Source organism: Sinocyclocheilus grahami, unplaced genomic scaffold, assembly GCF_001515645.1.
Source record: "Sinocyclocheilus grahami isolate Dianchi unplaced genomic scaffold, SAMN03320097.WGS_v1.1 scaffold958.1, whole genome shotgun sequence".
Lineage (NCBI taxonomy): Eukaryota > Metazoa > Chordata > Actinopteri > Cypriniformes > Cyprinidae > Sinocyclocheilus > Sinocyclocheilus grahami.
The window spans coordinates 29,582-39,237 of NW_015506137.1; positions in this window are offsets into that span (position 1 = coordinate 29,582).

Sequence of the window (9,656 nt, forward strand, 5' to 3'; positions counted from 1 at the left end):
CATCTCAACACAGCTGAGACAGTTCTGCAGCTTTATTCTGATGAAGACCACCATGTCCACCTTCAGCTGTCTCTGCTGTCCATCACGACCCTCACTGCTGCAGTCAGACTGAATCTGATCATGGAGGAGAAAGGGACATCGAGGCTATCTTTGTCTGAGTGCACAGAGAGGATGAGGCCCCCCGTACCACACAATCTTGAAGCAAGAGCAGGTGAACACATGCGGGACAATCTGGCTGCTGCTGTGTCTGCTCCAAACATTCGTGTGCCTGCTCTCCATGAGCACGACCACATTTACACAGAGTAAAACATTTTACAATTAATGTTGTCAGCATTTTATTTTATATGTTTACAATTACATGCTAATTTTGTCATAGCTTCATTACTTTAGTGTTGTAGTGGGCTAAAGCACTGCACTGGTCAGCAGAAGGTTGCTGGTTCGATCTCCGCAGTCGTCACCACCGCTGTGTCCTTCAGCAAGGCTCTTTACTCCAGGTGGCTGCTGGGGGATTGGGGTCCCTGTAATAAGAGCACTGTAAGTCACTTCGGATAAAAGTGTCTGACAAATGAATAAATGTAAATGTGATTTTTGTAAATCCGTTTTTGTGTCTTGGGTACAAACGCTCAATAAAGCTGCTTATTTCTTAAAGTTTATTTCTTCAAGGTACTACTTATTCTTTTTGGGGGGTTTAAAGGGTTAGTTTAAATTCAGTCGTTATTTAATCGCCTCCACACTGTTCAATCCTTGGGGTATTTTATTTTGTCCTGAACACAAAAGGTGATTTTGGTCAAGTTTGTCCTGCTGGTTTCTGTTCATACGATATCAGTCGATGGGAGCCTGACTTTCAGAAGCTTCATGACATTATTTGATGATGCTTTTGAAGCTTCTGGACCTCTGGCTCCACTGACTGATGTTGTATGAACAAGCCAGCAGGACAAACTTGACCAAACTCACATCCTCAGTGTCTTTTGGTCTTTCTCTAGATGTTCTCGCTGGCTCTGGGGTCACTGAGGATGAAGAGACCACAGCAGCATCCGGTCCAGATGAGACAGTAAGAGGTGGAGTAATGGAGCGACTCATCCATGACACTAAACCATTTCCAGGATGCTGCTGTGGACTCCTCCATCCTCACAGCTCACACCAGTCTGCAGACATTTCAGATCCTACAAAAATGCACAAACACAATACAAAAGCAGTCATTTTAACAGCACAATGTCATTTGATTTCTGTATTAGAAGTAACAGAATGATCTTACTTTATATTTTTGTTTCAGGTTTTCCCTTTTCTTCACCTTTCCTTGCAGGTCCTGCTCCACCACAAAAGATCTGCAGCAAATGAACAGGAATCAAGAATCAGAAAAGTTCTGTAATAACTCTGTTTGTAATTACAATCATTTAAATAAACTACAGCTTAAATTTAAGATTTAAAAGATGTTTTATTAATTTCTGTAGTATACTCACTCGAAGTCTTTGATGGCAGCATTCCGCTTTCTGCTGAAGAGGGCTTCATTAGCCGCTGTATATAAGCAGATGTGTGTGCTCATCTGTCCCTGTAACATCCAGACAAGAGTCAGTCACCTCTGAGATTAGTGTGAGTGAAGTGACATGTGGCCAAGTATGGTGACCCATACTAGGAATTAGTGCTCTGCATTTACCCATCCAAAGTGCACACACACAGCAGTGAACACACACCCGGAGCAGTGGGCAGCCCGGGGAGCAGTTGGGGGTTCGGTGCCTTGCTCAAGGGCACCTCAGTCGTGGTATTGAAGGTGGGAGAGAGCGCTGTACATTCACTCCCCCCACCTACAATCCCTGCCGGTACGAGACTCAAACCCGCAACCTTTGGGTTACGAGTCCGACTCTCTAACCATTAGGTCTGCTCAAAAGTATTACGTAGTGTTAAGTAGCTTTTTATCCAACACAAATGTTCCTCAGTTTTTCAACAGTACTAATGGACAAATAAAATAGATTACTTATATTTAGTTACTTTACTTACATTCATCTTTTGCAAACAGTGCTGACAGTGAATTGTACTACACAATAATAACACACGTATACATCACTCAGATGTCTACTTCATATAGGACCTATTAGACATACTTCTAGTGATGGGAAGTTCGGATCATTTTACCGACTCGAACCTTTGAGTCTCGTTCAGCAAAATGAACAAATCTTTTTTCGAGTCATTTCGTTCATTTTAGCAAAATATAATTAAAATGTTATGTGTTACTTCTCTAACACGTCTACTACTTACTCAAACGTTGATCACACTACAAACAATACAAACCTGCTATAAGAAACAGAAAATATTAATTAATTGTTTACCTGGGTCTTCAGTCTATGATAGCGCACCTCAGCTCTTATCTTCGGGTTTGAGTCGTTCGTTCATCACGTGACCGCCCCATAAGCTTTAACCAATGCAGTCTGAGCCGGAAAGAGAATTGATTAGTTCATCTCTCGAGTCTTTTTAGCAACATCATATGACCCCTTTAAGTTAAAAAAAAAAAAGTTTGAACATTCGTTTATTTTTTCATTCATGCATTTTTATCTAATTCCAGTCTTATATTGTCTTTTTTTCATCAAATTAAACATTGTAATTAAAAAATGCTGACTCCATAATATTGGTACTACAGTTTATTGGTATAATTTGGACTTGTAAACATCTAATGTGGTCACATTATGTGGCATTTTGATGCAATAAAAAGGACTACTGATTTAAATCAATACATATCATTCCAAATGCCATCCTTTTACAGTAGTGTAGTTGATAATAATTCTGTTGCAGTCACAATGGAGGATTTGGCCCCGCCCCCTGACTGCCAAAACCTCCTGTGCGTGAAGGGTTCAACTCGCGCGTGTTTAGCTCTGCGGGTTTTGGCAGTTTTGTTATTTGTCCTTGCAGCGTGCTGATATGTGTACACAATCATATTTTTTGTACTCGAGTTTGGAATTTGTCATTTCTTTAGGTTTACATTTTACATGCAAGCTTTGTCACTGTGCGCACAGTACTGTAATTCGCTTGCGAATTAAATAGTCTGAATAGTGGCAGATTCAGAGGTGGAGTTTAACAACACCACAGTCCTAGAACTGAAGCAGAAATTCAAATTCAACATTGCTGGAGCACCTGGTAGGTGGAAAAGCATCTTGTAAAAATCGTGTTGCTATTTTAGTATAGTATAACTTAAACTCAATTTAAAGTGCAGAGCCATTTTCTTGCAATAATCTGTTCATAAACACGATTTTTTTCCCCCCGGTGTATAGTGTAAAGATAAATAGTCGGCAGTTAACTGAATAACAAACCTTCAGTGCAGTGTTTATAACAAACACAGATTTCCACTGTCCCCGGAATCTGCTGAAGATCTCAGTGATGGCTGATACTTTTATTACTAGCATTTCTCATGTTATGCCTCTAAGATGAATCACGTCTTGTGTTCCATGTTTGTAAGTCACTTTGGATGAAACCATCTGCTAAATGAATAAAAGTAAATGTAAATTTAGTACAGAATAGCACTGCAGCAGTAGAGAACTTGGTTACACTTTAGACTTCCTACTGACTTAAACTACGTCAACTAACTCATTAGACTCTAAGAGTCTACTACTCTAACTCATTAGAGTAGTAGACTGGTTAGGATAGGGTTAGTAGAGTAAGTTGACAAGTAGTTGAATATAATCAGTAGAAAGTCCATCAAAATAAAGTCTTCAGCAGATATTAAGCATACAGTCTACTGATACTCTGACTGTCATGATACTTATAGTTAGTAAAATGTCTAGGACTATCAGAATAAAAGAGTTACTGAGACTTTTTACGCAACATAATAATATACAGACTAAATAAAAAGAAAAGTTGTTTCAGAGGTAAAGCCAGTTTTTACTTTATTATGAAAGATTATGAAGACAAACGTGTGGGGTTTTTTTGTAATAAAATGCCTCGAAATTCCTATTTTTTATATTTGCAGAAGGTGTCCATTATAAAGTCACTTGTCACAAAATATCTGACTTTACAGGTAGGGTAGGCGATTTCGGAAAGGCTAGCGATAGCAAGCTAGCTCAGAAAGCATAAGATCCTCCGAAACACATGACCACACTCAGGCAGACCAGCGACGTGATGCAATTCATGGGTTTCAGTCACGTGACTTTTTTGTTGCGGCCTCCATCTTTAAGACCTTTGCGTAGCCTCTCCTTGGTGATCGGAAACCAAAATAGCACATTTCACCAACAACGCAAAACAATGGTATTTTTTTTTTAAATAGATGTTTTAGGATTAGATCCTTATTTACTGTCAAACGAACTGCTGACTAATAATTTCATAATTTATGAATTTGAGGTTTGCTGATATTTACATTTACAAGATGCCACAGCCGTAACTTACCGACACTCCCGCATCCAAGCCGGACTCGGCCCATTGCGCAGCACACCAGACTTAGCCCAGTTTAATTTCTATATCTACTGTACTGTTCATTAATATTTAAAATGGATAATAATACCTAGACAAAACGTTTACTTTCATTTTAATTATAAAGATTATAATACATAAATAACATAAATGAACAAATCTATAAACATCTCATTATTGTAAATGCAGTTTTAAAGTCTAATAAAGAACTCGCTTGATCAAGCTGGTATGAGGAAAATGTATTTACACAACTATTTATATACAAAACCATGCAATTACAGCAAAACAAAAAAAACAGCAGTTATACAATTGTCAGTCCTGTGTCTTCCTCCCCCTCGTGCTCCATGTCCTAGTTTCTCCCATGTCTCATTGTGTTCTTTGATTTCAAGCACGGGGAAGCTAGCGGACTGAAAACTACATCATGACCATGACAAAAGTGGACCTCTGGTTTGTCTTATTTGACAAAAATTAATTCAAACAAACCAGAGGTCCACTTCTGTCATGGTGATGATGTCGTTTTCAGTCCGTTAGCTTCCCCGTGCTGGTTGTGTGAAGTTGTCTTTACTTTACAGGGTCATGAAACCCCAAAACACATTTTCTGAGATGTGAACAGGTATGTGCAGGCAATGAAAACCCTATAAGCACTTACACATTTTATCAATAAGTGGAAATTGGTTATTTTTGAATTTTTCAGAACAATTCATTCAGAAAGAAAAAGAGTCATATCATCGTCATGGAATCTGAGACGGATGATTTCAAATAAACACTATTATAATCATATATGCTTTGTTGGCAATCATCTGATTTTAAAATCCCCGTCAGATCACAATCAGAAGTGATTTCTGACACTTGCTGGTGTCTGAAAGTGAGTTTTGAGTTGAAATTTGATTTAAATGTCTTTCATCTTTAACCTGACCGCTGGCCCCGAGGAGACTCGATTAAACCCCAGAAGTGACAAAAAACGAGCGGCCCGACACACACCACACACTCGCTTTGAGCCCACAGTGAAATGAGATGAGCTCCAGATGATTCTGTGCGTGTGTGTATATCTCCATGTGTGGGGGGGAATTATTTTCTGCCTTTCATTAAGCTTAGCTCTTTCTGTGGCTGCTCTCTGATGGGCCTCTAGGACAGAGAGAAATTCTAGATCACATCATGAGACACAGAAAGTGAAGCAGACAGAAGTGTTTGAACGGGTTTGCACTGACACAAAGTGACATTGTTCATTATTTGTCCCAATTTCAGAAGAAGCTAATTCATGTATTTATCTTAAACTTCCAAACACGTAGTTAAAGACAAGAGAGAACACTCATTTCCAGTCAATGTCTCACTTAAGTGGACGTTTGGGGAAAAAACAGCTGATGTGTAACATCATATCAGATCCGTGCAGTACAGTATACAGGCCATCTGTCTCATTAAATGTTAATCTAGCTATAAAAGAAAAGAGTGAATCACTCGCTGCTCTTGATCCAATCATTGACTAAACAACATTTAGTTCAAATGTCCACTTACTCTTTATTATTTGGCCTTTTCTTTACGACAGAAATGCTACAGTCACTGTTATTTCTTGAATATGTGGACATCAAAACATGCAAACTCAGAGCGAAGGCTTGAACTTTTATTTTGTAATCGCGATGAACAGATAGCACGTTTAAAGGTATTTATGTATTCTCTGGCGTTTGCGTAGGTTTATAAATGATTTACATCACAAATCTAATGACATGCCTCACATAGGTTCCCAGATGAACATTATATACTCAAACCAAACTCACAGCATCTGCAGAGATGGAGTTTGAGCCGCTAAACACCTGTAAATGCTAACAGTGTGTGCGGCGTGGCACAAACATAACAGACAAGCATGTACATAAATTACAGCGCATGTATTAGTTTGTGAACTCACAGTTCTGGTTTATGCTGGCCCTTTGCTGGTTTATGCTGGTCCTTTGCTGGTTTATGCTGGTCCTTTTGCTGGTTTAAGCTGGCCCTTTTGCTGGTTTATGCTGGTCCTTTTGCTGGTTTATGTTGGTCCTTTGCTGGTTTATGCTGGTCCTTTGCTGGTTTATGCTGGCTTATGTTGGTTTAAGCTGGCCCTTTGCTGGTTTATGCTGGTCCTTTTGCTGGTCCTTTGCCAGCACATGACCAGCATAAACCAGCAAAGGACCAGCTTAAACCAGCATCCCAACGTCAAAACATTACCTAACCAGCATATGCTGGTTTTTTCAACAGGGGTGGCATTTGCAATCGAGGATTTTTAAACATTTAGAGAAGAACACAATTTTCTTGTTAATTTAGTTGAAATTAGACAAAATACTGTGGTACAGCATCCAGGTAGAAAGCTTTGTTACGACCCGCTCGTTTAAGGTTGCCACATAAAAGAGGGATCAGACAACAAAGTCTAATAAAAAAACAACTTATTTTATTGAATGAAACTATTACAGCAACAATTAGTAAAAATAATAAACGGAAGTCAAGGGATGTTAAAGAAAATAATATAAGAAATGGCAAAAGAAACAAACAAGAAAAGAGTCAGAAAGAGACACTCCTGAGAGATCTCACAGGGAGTGCCTACCCCAAATAACACATTACACTCTTAAATACTCAAACTAATGCTCAATTAACAGGATGACAACCAATCAAAATCTTCCATGCTCTGCTCCAATATGACCAGCAGACTCACAGCAGTGGCTCAAAATATCCATGGAGAAGCTAAGCTAGCATTGATAAATAATAAAAGGACTATGAATAACCTTTATCGTTGGTTGTTATACTGGTGGTGTAAAGGAATAAAGATGACTATTAATGCTGTTTAATGGTTTTTATTTGATGATTTGTTAACGCATCGTGTTTACTTTGAGGGGCCCATCATAACTAACTCATTATTAACTACCCATAAACTAGCATCAACTCATGGTTTGTTAATGCATTATTTTGACATGACTTTACTTGAGGGGGCCCAATCATAATTAATTCACTGTTAACTACCTACTAAACTCAGCTCATGATTTATTTTATACTTTCTATCAAATACACATGTAGTAACACAGCGAGTATTTAGCCCGGTTAAGAGATGTGGTGTGGATTTTCAAGAAGTCAGGATCATCACGGCCTGCGTCTGGATGCACAGTGAACTGTTTCCGGGCATTTCTTCAGGATTGTTCTACAAATGTTCTTTGTGGATTTTGAGGTTTTATTTTTATTTAGCTGTTTATAAGTCACAGCAGGGTGAGTTTAAAGGGAAAGTGAACAACACAAAACAGACAAGATCAATCATAAAGCTTTAGATGTCAAAAGCTCAAATTATGATATTATAAATTTATTTCATAGCCATATTTCTTATTTCTTAAAGAGGCTGTTTGATTTAGTTTGTCCATAAATGTTAAATAATGCATTAACTATCATACTAAGGCTGCCGTTATTCATGCGTGACTCCATATGACTCCAGTCTTCATTAATTCATGATTAGTAAACACATTTAATAATAATCAGTATTTGATGAATTAAGTATTAATTTAGGCATTCGTACATGATTATGCATGTACCCTTATTGTAAAGTGTTACCCTTCCTTCAAATGAGCAAATATACATATAAGAGTCACGTAATAATTCAATCTGCTTTAAACTTTCTCTTTGAATTCAGCGCGAGTCTAATGCATTTACATGCTGAGTTTTAGTTTCTCCATAGATTCTGTCCTGTGAATTCCTCCATCTTCATGTTCAGGTCCACCTGAGAGAGATGATGTGAAACAGAACAACAAACGCTTTGTCAGAAGCTGAATGATATTTTGCCTTGAATCAGTAATTAAACATGCTTTACACTCATCCTAATATATTTTACATTTATATTATGTAGGAGAGACCTGGGCTAGTTGTTCATTTCTGTCCATTTTTATAGACATGAACTGTGATTTGTTTTTCATTACGAACTAAACTAAAAATGAACACGAAAAATATCACTGCACAAATATAGAGTAGGCTACATGTCAAACAGCAGGCATGTTCTCCCACTATACATATGACAATCTGTCATCAGAATATAAATGATAAAACTATTATGAAGCACAAAACTCATTAAACAGTAAAAATGGAAACAAACCAATGTTTTGGTCAACATTCCATAAACTGCACGATATACAGCAAAACATGATAACATTGCCTGATTTTGAGTTGTTGTCCAACAAACATAGAATAACCTAGTTAAAACTTGTAGGCTATTTATATATAGCTGACCCTTGTCTGGTGTAGGCCTACTGTTGCTACTTACATACCTCCACCACCAGGTAAACGAACAACCACGAAAAGAGTATCCATGTTTCTAATGCCATGATCACCAAGAGTATCATGGTCCTCCAGTGACGTATGTCTGTAGAACAGTCTGTCTGTTTGATCAATGAAAAGCAACAACAACATGAACAGCAAATATGCATCAACTTAAGCCGGAACGATTACGTTGTCCTCATTAAAATGGCCATCATTTTACAAAAAATACCTTGGTTAAAATGTTTACTAACTTACTGTAGTCAAATAATGGTTCATTGTTGTAAGCGTAAATCCAATATTTACCGATCTGAGGCAAAGATCTTACCAATTAAATAAAAAAATAAAAAAATAAAAAAATCTTAAAGACAAGAAACTTGCGTGTTTGACTTACAGTCGGGGTTTATCAATTGGATTTTTCTTCTCAACTCTTCAACTGTGGTGTTTCTGAATTCCTCCTCCGAGTTCGCCACATTGACATGTTTTTTCTCTCCTTTTGCACCTATAATAACGAGCTGGTAAATCATTTTGAACGTGCTCGAAACTTAGCAGAAGAACTTAAAATGAATTTAGAAGCGACCCTTCCGGACGAACACGACGCTGTGGTTAGTTGCACTTTCGCTATCTTAAGTGACGCGACTTACATTTTTTTCAGCAATTTTCTGCAATTTTCACATTCATTTACTAAAGTTTTTTTTTTCTTTTTTTTTAAATAAGCGGAATTCACAATTCAAATAAACAATTTGAATTCAATTAAAGTAACATATTAAATAATATAACTATAGATTTGATAACCATGTCTAATTTTGTCAGGAGAGCAAAAATATAGTTATTTATTCAAATATAGTTTATTGCATTGTTATTATTACAATTCCTGGAGCCTTATTTATTCATTTTAGTCATGCTCATGGCAAAGAGAAGCACAAGAGGCGGAACTCTGATGCGTTTTTGGTAACAGCCTCTAGGTTATGGGATCAGAATCCCGCCTAAAGTATTGCAGTCACGGATAA